Here is a 15,193-nt window from a genome sequence, read left to right as displayed (position 1 = left end):
TAGTGAACACAACACTGACAGTAAGATTTTAATGGCCTTTGGATTTCTTATTAGGAATAGTGAGATGGATAGGCAAGCTAAAGGAAAGGTACCTTTTTGTCCAAAAAACCAAAATTGTACTTGTTAGTCATCCTGCAGATCCCTCTATTAAGAAAGAATGCTAGCTGCCCCGGGTTTAGTAGTGATGAGTCATTATTAATGGATGTCATTATTTCTAAAGGAACAGAGAGGCATTATTTTTTCTTGCAGGAGTAGGGCTGCAGAGAGGTTTTCAGGGGGGCCTTGACTAAGTTTGAAACTGAGGCCCTCCACCTTCAAAAATAAAATAACCGTGGAGACAAAACAGTTTAAAAGGGGAGAGTATGGTGAGGGTGGAGTCAGAGAGGACTCAGGCCTGTGGAGGCACTGCCCTTCTTGCAAGGATGAGGAGGCTGGGAAACCGATGGGGGGTCAGAGAAGACCCAGGGCTGTGGGGTCATTGCGCTTCCCGCAGGAATCAGGGGCTTAGGGCAAACTGCCACTTTGCCTTGCCCGACCCTGGGCGATCCTGCTCATCAGTGAGAAAAGAATGAAATAAATCTTTAACAAGGTGCATAATAGATGAGAGAAGCAACAGTATAAACTAACCCTGGATGCTTCACTGCCGAATGAAAGTGACTGGAATATTAGACAAGGATCAATTCATGCAAAATACTACTGAGCTACTGATAATTAAGTGAATTAACTCTAAGGTCTTTACAAGACATCTAATACCACAAACTACAAATGGATCTGTACAAAAGTTTTGGGTATTTTGTTTGTTGGTTTGGTTTTTTTAGTGAAAAAATCTGTGGAAGCTTTACTTTTCAGACCATATCAGAGTGGTTCCAATAACATTTTGAATATTTTATACATTTCTATCCAAAAAAGATTCCTTAACCTAAAAAGAAAAGGAGTACTTGTGGCACCTTAGAGACTAACCAATTTATTTGAGCATGAGCTTTCGTGAGCTACAGCTCACTTCATCGGATGCAGCTTCCACAGTATGCATCCGATGAAGTGAGCTGTAGCTCACGAAAGCTCATGCTCAAATAAATTGGTTAGTCTCTAAGGTGCCACAAGTACTCCTTTTCTTTTTGCGAATACAGACTAACATGGCTGTTACTCTGAAACTTAACCTAAAAAACATCAAGTCCTTCAGTATGAACCAGACAGAACCTGCGAAGGCAGCCATATTGCACTAGTAATTGCTTTTAAAAAAAAATCACAAAGAGCACTATATTAAGAGCTTATTGCTGCTAACAGAATAAACAACAAATGGGCTTGTCAGATAGATAATTAGAATAGAATGCAGCTCAGCCTCCATCAGGTTTGCTAGTCCCAGAGCAAATTCTGTCACAAAAAAAAAATGAAAGTGAAATTCAGAAACAGAGTCCAGAATTGTCTTAAGAATGCTTTAAACCATTCACTTACAAGTAGGTGGAATTTTCAACATGATTTCCTTTATTTCCTTGTACAAGAAGCCTTCATGAACAGTATCTCCAATCTTTTGATAATGAACCGGGTTCATTAAAAACAACGAGAACACTAAGTGTCAAATCCCATTCTCTGGACTCAGATGCATATTCTCATTGACTTTGGTGTAACTATTCCTGTGAGCAAGGCAAAGCATCACTGGATCTTAGCTCACTCACAGTACAAAGGTATCACTGGATCTTAGCTCACTCACAGTACAAAGGTATCACTGGATCTTAGCTCACTCACAGTACAAAGGTATCTCCCTCATTCTGTCCTCGACTAGCAGTTGATCTTTTGTGACCAATGAGCGCTAGCAATGGCAGCTTTCCCACTGGAAAGGGGATAATTCCAGTTTTCCAACAGAACACACCACTTGATTCTAGCCCTAGAAAACCCCAGTGTATCAGACATTACACCATTACGTATGGAAACCTACTATACTTCACAGATTGCTAAACTTTAGTTATAATCTCTGCTCCTGTGAGGCCTCTACACAGGGCTGGATTAACCTTTTGTGGGCCCAGCACCAAACATATTTGTGGGCCCTCTTGGGTCAATGGAGCATGGCACGGAGAGGTCAGTCCCACCCCAGAGTCAGGGGCCATCCAGGGGCAATGGGGCATGGCATGGTAGGGGTGGCCCCACTCTGCCCAGCCCAGTGCGAGGGCACTATTTACAAACCAGTTGTTACCAGACATACAGTGGCCTGCCTGGCCCTGTCCTGCCAGCATGTCCCTTCCCCTCATGGGCAGGCCCATGCCATGCCACACAGGCCCCCCGGATCCACTATGCCCAGAGCCTCCCCCAACCTCCTTGCACAAATGCACAGCACCCTGCACAACACCACCCCTGCCCAGCACTCCTATGCCCATCACCCCCCACAGAATCCCCACTCCCTAGTGCCTCAACACACATATCTTCCCTGCCCCTTCACAGCCCAGCACCCCCCCAGGTCCTGCAGAGACGTACTCCCCTGCACCCTGCCTCCCGGCCACATTCACCAGCCCTGCTGGGAGATGACTGTGTCTGCCGGGCTGAGACGGCAGCACAGCCAGGGCTGGTCCCGGGGCAGGGAATTGCTCCAGCCCCTCGGCAGTGGCGTGATCAGCCAGGCCAGGGCCTGCCCCAGCCGGGTTCCCTCAAAAGGCATTTGCCTGGAGGGGCCCAGCCAAGCCTCCCACACTGCTTCCCCTCATCTGTCCTCCCCAGCTGGCTGAGACTGGCCAGGCTTCTGCACCAATCCCAGGCGACTCAGTTCAGGGAGACAGGCAGGACCCCACAGGTGGTGGGAAGCAGAGACTGCCCAGAGCTGGAGGTGCACTGGGGTCTGGCCAGGGGGCAGAGACGAGCAGGGGGTGGGGCCAGGGGGCAGAGAGGAGCCCTCAGCCAGCCAGCAGGCAGGCCGAGAGGAGCAAGCAGTGGGCATAGGGAGCCAGCAGGGTTTCAGGGCGCAGTGCAAGTGGAGCAGGCCAGGGTCCTTTCTGAGCATGGGCTCGACTTCATGGAGCCACTGGCACCATTGTAAACGTGGTATTGCCTGTACACTTGGATTCCGTACTAAGCAGCCTGGAATTTCAGAAGTAAAGATACAAACACAAGCAGTATCAATTGCCAGATTTCTGAAACAGTGACTGGTGTTTTTACTCCTGCCATTTTTGGAGGCAAATTTTAAACCCAGTTTTGCATCCATCATGGCAAATAAGTTCTCATTTCTTGATCTGTGGGAGCATCATCAGATATAGAGACATAAAAATGGCACAAGACGCATCCATAAATACTTGTGCCCATGAAAATGCAATCACAAAATAGGAGACCCAGGAAAGAGAAGGCAGACAATTGGAAAGTAAAATATTAAAAAGCCATTTGAAAAATCAATTTTAGAAATATTTTTAATTAAATGTTGCATATACAGAATACATGACCATGAGAGATGAAGATTTATTGGTGCACTTCGGATCACCTGAAGAAATCAACCATGTCTTCTCCACTTGTGAATAATGCAACCATGTCAAAAGTTTATAGCCACATCACTCCATCACATAGCCTATCTTGGTTTTATACATGCACACACAAATCCGGACGTGTCATTTCAAAGGTGCTTTTCCGTACATTTATAGGGAGTGAGAATGGTTATGCTGTATAGTTGGACAAAACTTTGGTAACAAGAGGACATGTCTTCCTCTGTGTTGATAGAGTGCACAGCACAACAGGGCTCTGATCCTGATTAAGACCTTTGAGCAATATTGTAATAAAATAACTCATAATTAGTATACACTATCCTTGATGGTGTTTGCAGGAATAGATCCTAAAGTTTTGACTTATTTCCATTCAGTGTATTTAACTCTTAGGATGAACAGCCCCATCATCAAAAATTAATGATTTGAATACTTTATAAATCTCACTGGGGGCCATAATGTTATAGTTAGCTGTGTATTAAACTATAAGTGGTTCCACTCTTTGTATTCAGGATACTGTAGTAATAACTGACCTAGATCATTGCATGTGTTTTCATAAAACAAAGTTAAAATCATGCTAGGCTAGTCACGTAGAACACCATATCTAATACCTACACGCTTGTGTAAGTTAACAATTCCAGCCCGTACTGAGCTGCACATCCACCTCAGGAAGAAAAGCCAAGTGTCAGCAAAACACAGAGCAAAATTCCTCTTGAAACAGAAGAAACTGCAGTTGGCTAGACTGCAAACCATTGCATTTTGCATTGCCACATTAGTCATTTCTTTCTTCTGCAAAGCAGAATCTGTTCTTATCCCAAACAAGCAGTGCCAGAGTCACCTTCACCTTTGAGAGCATTTTATGTTCTGTAAGGCAAACTATTCTTGCTGCAACAGAAATTTGTTCTCATATGATGATTTTAAAAATGGCACATCTTGAATAGGGTGACCAGATGACAAAACAAAATATTGGGACACATGGGGGGCCGCCACAGCCTCACTCATTTCCCCTCCCCCCACCAGGGCTGGCTCTAGGTTTTTTGCCACCCCAAGTGCGGGGGGGGGAAGCTGGAGTGCCACCGAAGCAAAATATCGGGACAAACGGCGTCCCGACCGTACATCAGTCAAGATGCGGGACAAACAACTAAATATCAGGACATCTGGTCACCCTAATCTTGAGCCTATAGCACCATGCTGGTGGGTCATTTAAGAGGATTCTTTCCTACCTTATCACAATATACATACTGTAATTCAATTACACTTTGGGGGACCCCCTCCCCATGCCGATGTGGGTGATTTTATTGCTCATGAAAAGTGTCACAAGGCTGAGAGCCCCAGAGACTAAGTGCCTCTGTTTAGCCAGAGAACAAGCACAGTATTTCAAGTGGCAGTACAACCTTCCCTTAACAAACCATCTCTAGTTCACTCTTCATCATTCAGTCTTTGGTAACTCCAAGACTCACAGCAAGGATGAGAGTTTTATTGTACAAATACATGAGTAAAAATGATAAACCCATATTAAAAGTATCATTGCTGGCAGGCTCAGGAGTGCCAAGAACTAGAATGTAGCTTTGGGCCTAGACTAGAGTTGTTAAACTGGAGAAGATGGGGATTAATATGAGAATTGAAAGGTGGGTAAGAAACTGGTTAAATGGGAGACTACAACAGGTCATAATGAAAGGTGAATTGTCAGACTGGAGGGAGGTTACTAATGGAGTTCCTCAAGGATTGGGCTAGAGCAGTGGTTCCCAAACTTGTTCCACCGCTTGTGCAGGGAAAGCCCCTGGCGGGCCCAGCCGGTTTGTTTACCTGCCACGTCCGCAAGTTCAGCCGGTTGCTGCTCCCAGTGGCCGCGGTTCGCTGCTTCAGGCCAGTGGGAGCACCTGGAAGCGGCGCGGGGCAAGGGATGTACTGGCCGCCACTTCCGTCCGGGCCCCCCAGGGGCTTTCCCTGCACAAGCGGTGGAACAAGTTTGGGAACCACTGGTCTAGAGACCAATCTTATTTAATATTTTCATTAATGACCATAGTATAAAAGTATGAGAGTGCTAATAAAATTTGCGGCTGACACAAAGTTGAGAGGTATTTTCAATACAAAGGAGGACTGGAATATCATACCAGAAGATTTGGATGACCTTGAAAATTGGAGCAATAGAAATGGGATGAAATTTAATAGTGCAAAGTGCAAGGTCATGCACTTAGGGACAATCAACAAGCATTTTTGCTATAAACTGGGTACCAAAGTAACAATCTGCAGTAACTCATGAGACCTTCATATTGCAGAGGCCCCAGGTGAAACCACTTACATCTAGATTGCTATTTAAAATGAAGAGGATAACTAAGTTGCTTACCACATTGTTACCACAAAGGAATGTTGCAAGCATTGGGCCAACTACAGATCAGAACATGCATTTAGTCTGTGATGAAATACAAGATTAAGTCTCTGAAGCAGTTCTGCTAAAGTCATAAACAGAGAGAACTATGAACAAAAGCAGGGTGAGTTTATTGAAACGTATTTGAAGTCAGAAGTTTGGGGGAGTAAGGCAACATATGGATTTGGCCATTTCACCTCCTTTTCACCCCAGAATATTGGTATAAAAATACTCCTGTTAACAGTCACATTTCCAAATAATCTTTCCTCTCTCTTCATCTGATACGGGAATAAAGCAGGTAGAAGTTGACAATAGGGGACACACAGAGCCCCTGGTATGAGAGAGAGGATGGGGGAGTTGCAAGGAGTCACTGAAGTAGAGGGGGTGAAAGGGGTTATATCTGAAGTCAGGGTTGGCGGGGGTGGTAAAGGGGAAAAAAGAGGAATGTAAGGGGCCCTTGGTATATGCAATGCACTTGACCAACAGAAACAAGGTGTATGTCCCTCTATTTAATTAATATTTGAAATAAAGGGTAACACTCAGAATCAGTTTCTATTTTTAAAATATTTTCCTTCAAACATTTTCCATCTTCCAATAGCAAGACTGTTTTACAAAATATTTCACATACTCTGGCAGTCACCATTTCATTGAATAAGGAGGAGGAACAGAGAAGTCACATCCTTGGCAATCTGGCAGCATGATGCTGTAGCATCATTCAGCATTCTATTATAAACTATCCAAATGCCAAGGTTTCCCATCAGAAAGTTCTCCTCAGAGTATCTCAGGGTGCCTGCCTGCAGCCCTCAGATACAAGGAACAGAGAAAGGATAGAAAAGAAAGGGAAGTGTGTAACAGGAGACTGGGATGGAAAATGAATAGACAGTAAGAAGAAAAAGAGAACAACAGTTTGTATAGTTTGTTTGTTGCAGTTTGTATAGTGCTTTCCCTCTCCAGAGTGCTTTATCTGTGTTGACTAAACAATCCTCACAATAACCCTGTGCGGTAGGCAAGTATTACCTGCACAGGTAAAAGGGTAAATGTTTTACACTGCATATAACACACTGAAAGAATCCTTTTTGTTCTAGTGAAATATGTTGAGATTCTGAGCTTCTAATGCTTGCAGAGTTTAACTGAGTCTCGTGTACCCTCTCAGCTCTCAGCCATTCTCATGCACAGGAATAAAAATTTAGCTACTTTTGGGAAGGCACTTTTCGTGCCCCCTGCAGCAAGAGGAGCTGGCTCCCCACCGCCACTGTCCGCCAGAGGAGCTGGCTATCCCTCCCCCCGTGGCCCTGGGGCAGGTGGAGTTTGCTTGCCCTGACCCAGAGCTGGAGGAGCTTGCTGTCCCCGCCCTGGAGGAGTTCTGTACCTCCTTTGTGGGGGCCATGCCCCTCTTTGCCCCCGCCCCCTTGCACATGGCCCTGAGTACAGGGCTGTCTCCAGCTGGGGAATCTGCAAACCACCTGTGGCTCCTGAGAAACAATCTATATTGCATAAACCTGTTTGAAGGGCAGTTAATAACTAGCCATTTTAGACTTCAGCCTCACAACTAGTCTACTACCTGGCTTTATTTCTGGCCACATAGAAGTGCTTTATGCAATAGATAGTTCCTCCTTCCTTAGAGACAACTGACAAGCAGGCTATGTTACTGTGAGATGATGGATGGAGTGACAGGTGCAGTCAGCAAGATCCTTTCCTCAAAGGTTAGTGTTTGTTACAAGGAAGTAAAATAATCAGAAAGCAACCATAAAACCTACTGAACCCCCTAGATGTACAGCCCTAGCCTACCAAAGGGTATCCTCCACTTTCTGCCTTCTAAGCAACCCTTTTTTCCCCCCGCTGACACCTTACCACAGTTAGGCCAAGCTGCAATTAACCCTCTACTACCCAGGGACTGAGTAGTGCACTTCGAGTTACCTCACTGTACGGTCAATCTGCAGTAGAGATGAGAAATCTGAGTTGGTTTTTGAAGAAGAGTGCAAACTACAGCTGACATTTATCGATTATCCTATTGCTCTGCTGCTTTCTTCATCTGAAACAGATCCACTCTTTTCAGACCAAGCTCTTGCCACAGAGCTCTTTTTAAACCTGTCGTTTTGTTCCTGTAGCAGATATTACACTGTGACAGTAAGCCACAATGACTGCTTATCGCTGCACAGCAGAACATCTCCCTGCATCACACCACTCTCTGAAAAGAACACACATACTTACCAGAATCTTTGTAAGTCTAAGCAATTTGAATTATTTTGGTCCTCAAACAATAGCCTAAGCCAGGGGTCAGCAGCCTTTGGCTTGCGGCCCATCAGGGTAATCCGCTGGCAGGCCAGGATGGTTTGTTTACATGCAGTGTCTGCAGATTTGGCTAATGGCAGCTCCCACTGGCCGCGGTTCGCTGTTCCAGGCCAATGCGGGCTGCGGGAAGCAGCAGCCAGCACATCCCTCAACCCATGCCGCTTCCCAGAACCCCCATCAGCCTGGAACGGCGAACTGCGGCCGGTGGGAGCTGCGATCAGCCGAACCTGAGGATGCTGCAGGTAAACAAACCATCCCAGCCCTTCAATGGATCTCCTGGATGGGCCACGTGCCAAAGGATGCCGATCCCTGGCCTAAGCACTTAAAAGAAGCCCACCTGTAAACTAAACAGAATCCCAAGAGGCATGTGCCTGATGCCATACCTTCACCCATACTGCAGATCAGCACTTCTTTCTTATCTCAGATATTACTAGATGAACATGAATGAGAGACTGAAAGAGTATTGCAGAACCAGACCAAGTTGAAGAGGTGTCAGTGAGGGACACTGGAGCCAGCTCATGTCTTTCATGTCTTAAAGGCTTGGGAAAGTGGGTCTGACAGTTTGGGGAATATGTTTGTGTAGCCTCTGACTGAATTCCATTTCTGTTTTGTGGACACCATGTTGTATTTTAACCTCCATTTTGAATGTAACCCTTAGTATGGCTTTGAGCATTAGTTTTGCAGCAGGGACTTGACTATGGGCTTGTTGACACTTAAACGCGACAGCGGCACACCTGCGCCACTGTAGCACTTCCCTGTAGATACCTCCTACACCAGTGGGAGGAACTCTCACTATTCTTTCAGGTGGGCTACTGGCTCTTGGTATAGTCCACACATGACACCCGTTAGCGAATTATTATGCATATATCTGGCCCTGCAGATCCTTGTAAAACTCACCTGCTGGGCTCTCTTCCAGTTAGCAGGAAGAGGTCCCTGGGACATAGTGTTATCCTCGAGCATAGCCCCAGTCAGAAAACTGCCTCTAGAAAGCCTGACACCTATTCAACAGCAATTTGTTTGCATAAGCTTTCACTCACTTCAGCAGATGCATGTAGTGGAAAATACAGTGGGGAGATTTATATACACAGAGAACATGAAACAATGGGTGTTACCATACACACTGTAACAAGAGTGATCAGGTAAGGTGAATTATTACCAGCCGGGGGCGGGGGGTGGTAAACTTCTGTAGTGATAATCAAGGTGGGCCATTTCCAGCAGTTGACAAGAACATGTGAGGAACAGTGGGGGAAGTGGAGGGAAATAAACATGGGGAAATAGTTTTACTTTGTGTAATGACACATCCACTCCCAGTCTTTATTCAAGCCTAAGTTAATTGTATCCAGTTTGCAAATTAATTCCAATTCAGCAGTCTCTCATTGGAGTCTGTTTTTGAAGTTTTTTGTTGAAGAATTGCCACTTTTAGATCTGTAATAGAGTGACCAAAGAGACTGAAGTGTTCTCCAACTGGTTTTTGAATGTTATAATTCTTGACGTCTGATTTGTGTCCATTTATTCTTGTACGTAGAGACTGTCCAGTTTGGCCAATTTACATGGCAGAGGGGCATTGCTGGCACATGATGGCATATATCACACTGGTAGATGTGCAGGTGAACAAGCCTCTGATAGTGTGGCTGATGTGATTAGGCCCTATGATGGTGTCCCCTGAATAGATATGTGGACACAGTTGGCAACGGGCTTTGTTGCAAGGATAGGTTCCTGGGTTAGTCGTTTTGTTGTGTGGTTGCTGGTGAGTATTTGCTTCAGGTTGGGGGCTGTCTGTAAGCAAGGACTGGCCTGTCTCCCAAGATCTGTGAGAGTGATGGGTCGTCCTTCAGGATAGGTTGTAGATCCTTGATGATGCATTGGAGAGGTTTTAGTTGGGGGCTGAAGGTGATGGCTAGTGGTGTTCTGTTATTCTCTTTGTTGGCCTTGTCCTGTAGTAGGTAACTTCTGGATACTCTTCTGGCTCTGTCAATTTGTTTCTTCACTTCAGCAGGTGGGTATTGTAGTTGTAAGAATGCTTGATAGAGATCTTGTAGGTGTTTGTCTCTGTCTGAGGGGTTGGAGCAAATGCGGTTGTATCGTAGAGCTTGGCTGTAAACAATGGCTCGTGTGGTGTGGTCTGGATGAAAGCTGGAGGCATGTAGGTAGGCATAGCGGTCAGTAGATTTCCGGTATAGGGTGGTGTTTATGTGACCATCGCTTACTGCTGAATTTGAATTAATTTGCAAACTGGATACAATTAACTTAGGCTTGAATAAAGACTGGGAGTGGATGTGTCATTACACAAAGTAAAACGATTTCTCCATGTTTATTTCCCCCCCGCCTCCCCCACTGTTCCTCACACATTCTTCTCAACTGCTGGAAATAGCCCACCTTGATTATCACTACAAAAGTTTCCCTCCCCGCCCTGCCCCGCTCTCCTGCTGGTAACAGCTCACCTTACCTGATCATTCTTTTTACAGTGTGTATGGTAACACCCATTGTTTCATGTTCTCTGTGTATAGAAATCTCCCCACTGTATTTTCCACTGAATGCATCCACTGAAGTGAGCTGTAGCTCACGAAAGCTTATGCTCAAATAAATTTGTTCGTCTCTAAGGTGCCACAAGTCCTCCTTTTCTTTTTGTGGATACAGACTAACAGGGCTGCTACTCTGAAACCTGAAAATAAGTGAATAATCTAATTGGCTCGTCCTACTCTTTTGAAGTTCAGAAGCAATTAGCTCCTTGCCCAAACTTTCATCTCTGGTTAAAAACCTGCTAAGCTCCCATCTACATTGGTAAAGTGTGTTAGCACTACAATTTTTAAACAACTTACATAGTGGTGATATGGCTTAAATATTCACTGGCCAGTTTAGGCCAGGAATAACTCTTTATAAATCATGTTTACCTTTATAAATACAAATAAGCATTAACTATTGTAAGCAGAGTGTTTGTGGCTATTATAAAAAAAATACTACAGTATTCTGTAATAAAGGCAAAGACCTTGTTCTAGACTGCATTGTGTTCATGCTTTGAAACAGCTATGCTTGGTTTATACTGGTCAGGCAAACCAACTTAAAATCATGTTAGCAAGCTGTCTGTCATTTTGTCTAACTTATTCATACATCAAAATTATTTATTTGCCAAATATCTGAATAACTCTTAGTCTGTAAGTTGTTCATGAACAGATGAGTGTGAGCATTCAGTTTTCAGAATTCAAGCTGTTTTGTCTGGGCACGTACGTTAGATAGTATGTGTCTGTTTCTTGAATGGATGAAAATAACAGACTCAGGTTTCTGCTATGAATCACATTTACCGCTTCAAAATTCAGTTCCAGCCATAGGTGCTGGCTTGAAGTGATTTCCATCATATACAGGTTTACAGTTTGGTTCAGTGGCTCTCAGCACCGCCCCCCCCCCCCCCACACACACACATATTATTCCAGCACCCCTGGTTCCAGATATGATTCTATAACATTTTCTAAGTTAGTTGTTTCTGCAAACTCTTGTGCCAATGAAATGGCTCGCTAGATGTCTGTGGAAAGGGAACACAAGTATGACATTACTTAGATGATATATTGTTCGGGCAGAGATTGTCATTTTTTTCCTTGTTTGTACAGAACCTAGTCCTGGACCATGGCTGGGGCTCCTTATGCACTACCATGGTACAAACAAAACACCAACAAGGTTAAAACAAGTATGCTCACAAAATTCAGAAGAACATTCATGGAAACTCCTTGGTAGTGTTTTCCCCACTGTTACTACCACATCTCTAAACTAAGCATATCAATTATGTTCACTAAAGAAGTCTAGCTTCCTGGTAAAAGGTCAGAGTAAATGTAAGTGAAAGAGGAACCTTGCCATTCTTTTCATTTCATTTGCAAATGCTCCACTGGCTGCCTGTCTACATTTTACTGACTAAGGCCTTTGGTTAAATTTTCAATGCACAGCTAAATTAGCTCTGCACAAGTGTGCGGCTTGGCTTTCCATAACTGAGATTGACTTGGTCAAATCAAAGACAATTTTCCTCTGGGGTAACATTTTATAAAGTGCTAAATGCCTAAGTCACTTAGGCACACTTGAACATTTTCCCCACACCTACTCAAAGGTGCTTAGTAGGAGGTATTTCCCCCATCAATTTTCAGCTTCCCAGTGCCAGCCATTTAAGATATAGAACTGCTCATTGAACAGTTGCAAGACTACAATGTGTGAAGTGTTTTTTTTCCTAGTATCATTTGCAATGAACAGCTGAACTGTCTTTGCTCAAGCTTTCCAAAAATAGTTCACCTTCAGGCAAATACCAAGCTTGGAAGATTAAGACTGAAAGGATTTGGGAAAGTTATGGGTAATTGAACAAAAGGCAAACATTTAGTCAATGTTCACTATAGAAGACAGACACTACTTCCATTTGCTATCAAAGAAATCAGCTAAATGAATGCATTTCCTATTCACTAAACTGACTCAATTGAAAACTGACTCAAAAAAGGAAGAAACTGAAGATTAAATTATCACTAGTCTAAAATATGGTCATAAAACAATGGAGACAGTGTTAAAGGGACAGATTAAAATATTTCAGCTGTGAAAAAAGGCTAGGTGTACTGAACTTGTACAAAAAACAATTTTAACTACTGCATTCTTTTACCTATTGTCTACTATAGTGAAGTATCTTTGCAGAGATTCTGCAAAGAGGAAATTTTAATGTCATGTAAGTACATCTGCTAGGGTGACTGGTCATGTCAGACAGAATATCTATGTTATTTACAAAAGATTCCTTGTAACTGCTCTAATCAGTGTTCTACACAAGTGTTTCTCAAACTTATTTGATCGTGCCCACCTTATTTGTGTCTGTAGTCGTTTACGCGCACCCTTCCTGCCACACAAGTACCTATGCCGATTAAAACAAATCAACATGCAACTCTCACTAAATATTAAAAACAGTAAGGCATTGATTCAAACAGAGTCATTTAAATATATAGTAATGTAAATTTTAAGTGAGATACTGCTTACTGGCATCACACTGTTGTTACTACTTGTGTAATAGGTGTTTTTTGGAGCAGAGCAACACAAATTGCACGAATAAGCCAATGTCAAAACTTGTGGTCAATGCTTACAATTAAATGTGCATTCCACATCATAGCAAACCGCTTAACATACAGAAGGTAACGACTTTGTATAATGCTAGGCAAGCTTAACAGAAATCCATCAAAATGCACAGCGCCATCTGAAGACCTGATATGTCCGGAGGAATCAGCATTGCTACTTACTTGTTGCTGGGGTAAAATGTGCACAGTAAGTTTTGTGGGTGGTGGTTTTGGTTTGTTTGTTTTCTTTTGGGGGCAGGCAGGGGTTCCTAGAGTGTCTTATGGTGCCCCAGAATGCATTATGGGCCCCCCGGGCAGGAGGTGTGTACCCCCAGTTTGAGAACCTCTATTCTACAGCATGTTTGTTCAGACAAAAACTTCAACATTTCCTTCAGTTTATGCCCTTGAAAAAAACATTTTAAAGCATATCTCACCAGCATTTGTAATTTGACACTCTGCCTTGTAAACACGTTTTTCTAGTAGTTCTACCACATCACTGCTTTGAACTTGCTGACTCAAACTGTATTAATTTCAAAAATGCTTATTTGAAAAGAGCAGGAGGATAGACATGAAGGGCCCAAAGTCATTTTTAAAATGCCTTATACGGTTAATTTTTTGGTCAGATCTTTCACTGCAACATCAGGATCTCATACATAATAAAATACACACGAACACTATTATATTTGCATATTGCCTTTATAAAGCTCTCTCACCTTAGACTTGTGGACCCCAGATCATCGTGGCATCAAACATAGGGTATGTTATACAGTTTATAAGTTTTGCATAAACAACAAATTCTGCCAATACAGGTCCAATTGTTTGAAGTTTTTCTGTTATAGGATAGATGTTTGGTAGATTATTATCAAGGCAAATAGCTGGCAACACTCTGTAGGAAGATATTTAAGTTTTGATTCAATTCTACTATTTGCTATTGACAAAATGAGCGCACTGTAAAGATCCACACAAAGTACAGGCTATGTCTTTACCAATCTCATTCCTGAACCTTTCCAATTTTTGCCTTATAGAGCTGAGACTTTTAGTTGTGCTGCATCAGATGGTAGATTTATTACAGGGTTAAATGTCCCAGTAAATTTGTTGCACTTGACAAACTACATGAGTCATCTTTAGCAGGGGAAAAACTAGCACACCAACTGTATCTAGATAGATACAATAGGTCACAGCTGGTTGTGTTGGTTAGCAACACAAATTACAGAACACATACAGCTGGAATAGGTTTCAGAGTAGCAGCCGTGTTAGTCTGTATCGGCAAAAAGAACAGGAGTACTTGTGGCACCTTAGAGACTAACAAATTTATTAGAGCATAAGCTTTCATGGGCTACAGCCCATTTCATTGGATGCATAGAATGGAACATATAGTAAGAAGATATGTTTGTATGACATATATATATATATATATATACAGAGAATTTGGAAGTTGCCATACAAACTGTAAGAGGCTAATTAAATAAGATGAGCTATTATCAGCAGGAGAAAAAAAACTTTTGTAGTGATAATCAAGATGGCTCATTTAGACAGTTGACAAGAAGGTGTGAGGATACTTAACGTAGGGAAATAGATTCAAAATGTGTAATGACCCAGCCGCTCCCAGTCTCTATTCAAACCCAAGTTAACGGTATCTAGTTTGCATATTAATTCAAGCTCAGCAGTTTCTCCTTGGAGTCTGTTTTTGAAGCTTGTCTGTTGCAAAACTGCCACCCTTAAATCTTTCACTGAGTGGCCAATTTTGCAACAGAAATCTTCAAAAACAGACTGCAAGGAGAAACTGCTGAGCTTGAATTAATATGCAAACTAGATACCGTTAACTTGGGTTTGAATAGAGACTGGGAGCGGCTGGGTCATTACACATATTGAATCTATTTCCCTACGTTAAGTAACCTCACACCTTCTTGTCAAGTGTCTAAATGGGCCATCTTGATAATCACTACAAAAGTTTTTTTCTCCTGCTGGTAATAGCTCATCTTAATTAATTAGCCTCTTATAGTTTGTATGGCAACTGT

The 15,193-nt window shown here is 43.0% G+C and overlaps 1 long non-coding RNA gene across 3 annotated transcripts in view; it reads right to left on the bottom strand.

Moving 5' to 3' along the window:
• Nucleotides 1-14,234, bottom strand: part of LOC119567271 — a 48,634-nt gene extending 34,400 nt beyond the window's left edge. For 2 of the 3 annotated variants that reach the window (XR_005227218.2, XR_006284261.1), the window contains exon 1: nt 13,889-14,233. This is a non-coding gene — a long non-coding RNA (uncharacterized LOC119567271). Of the gene's footprint in view, nt 1-13,888 lie in introns of all 3 variants that reach the window. The other variant, XR_006284259.1, reaches the window with a different exon arrangement.
• Nucleotides 14,235-15,193: the final 959 nt, after the last annotated feature.

Source organism: Chelonia mydas, chromosome 10 (genome assembly GCF_015237465.2).
Source record: "Chelonia mydas isolate rCheMyd1 chromosome 10, rCheMyd1.pri.v2, whole genome shotgun sequence".
NCBI lineage: Eukaryota > Metazoa > Chordata > Testudines > Cheloniidae > Chelonia > Chelonia mydas.
Note: the sequence above shows the minus strand (reverse complement) of the source record. Positions and strands in the feature narration are given on the sequence as shown.